The sequence below is a fragment of the Silene latifolia genome, chromosome 2 (assembly GCF_048544455.1).
Source record: "Silene latifolia isolate original U9 population chromosome 2, ASM4854445v1, whole genome shotgun sequence".
NCBI classification, from domain to species: domain Eukaryota; kingdom Viridiplantae; phylum Streptophyta; class Magnoliopsida; order Caryophyllales; family Caryophyllaceae; genus Silene; species Silene latifolia.
The window spans coordinates 184551305-184552676 of NC_133527.1; positions in this window are offsets into that span (position 1 = coordinate 184551305).

Consider the following 1372-nt stretch of genomic DNA (forward strand, 5'->3'; position numbering starts at 1 on the left):
AATAGAGTTAAAGTAGACACGGCCTATGCAAATAGGCGTGGTAAATTCTGCAAGAAAACACCAAAGCAAACTAATCATATACGGAGGAGTACGTAATCACAAATTCTCATTTGTGACATGCAATATCCGTCACTTTGGAGTGACGGATACCATTTTACCTCACAAAGTAACCACTTTTTCTCTCTCTGCAACACTGTTCATGTGGTCCCCTTTCTCTACTAACCCATTTTGTTACCATTTTTACTCACAAATTATCCGCCACAAATGATAACCCGTCACAAGAGAGATCAATTGGTACATAATACTCCGTACGTAGAGAGCTATCAGAAGTCTACCCATTATTATTGCACAAATTCTCATTTGTGTCAGCTGATATCCGTCACAAGTTTATGACGGGTCAAATAAAATCCACTTGAGTAGATAAAGATAAGCCACTTTTGATTCCCTAGACACTACTCCGTACTATTTTTGTCTTATCTACCCAAGTGGGTGATATTTGACCCGTCACAAGCTTGTGACGGATATACCCGTCACAAGGAAGACTTATTGTTATTATTAAGGTTAAGATTTCTCTCCGGAAAATGGTTGAACCATTTCTTTTTAACTAGATGAATTGTATTTTAACTTCATCCAACGATTTTTATTTTATGCATAAAAATAAAGAGATAATAGGTATTGAATAATAAAACCTATTATTATATTATACTCCATAAGAATCTTAGAGAGGAAATGAAAAAAAGGATGTGGAGGGCTAGATCCTTTTAATGGTGCATGAATCTCCCTACAAACAATAGAATAAATAAAATAAGATTATTTTGAAACGGGAAACAATATTTTTCACTAGTTAACCTCTTTAAAAGACATTTCTCTTTATAAAACGGTCTTATGTACTCCCTCTTATTCACACCAGAGATTACATTAACTTTATCATCATCACACTTGTTAATGCGCCTTTTCTAACGTGAATATCTTTAGCTACACATTATTAAAAATTTAAAAAAATTGATATTCTTAGAACATTTATGACGATAAAACAAACAAGATCTCAATTCTCACGTCACTATATTTTCTCTTATACTATAAATATACCAAAAGATTCTTTATAACTATAAATAATGTCAAAAAGTCAATGTAACCGTTGGTCTGGATACGAGGGAATAATAATTATTCGAATTCAAGAACTTTGACCGGTAAATCTTTCTTGTGATGAGTCAAATGTCATCCACATGGTTAGATAAGACAAAAATCAAAGTGATTATAGAATTATATTGTTATAATTTATAAATAATTTGTCTTTAACTATCCGTGTGGATTTTATTTAACCCATTACAAGTCATAGGCGTATCCACGGGGGTTGCAGTGGATGCACCCG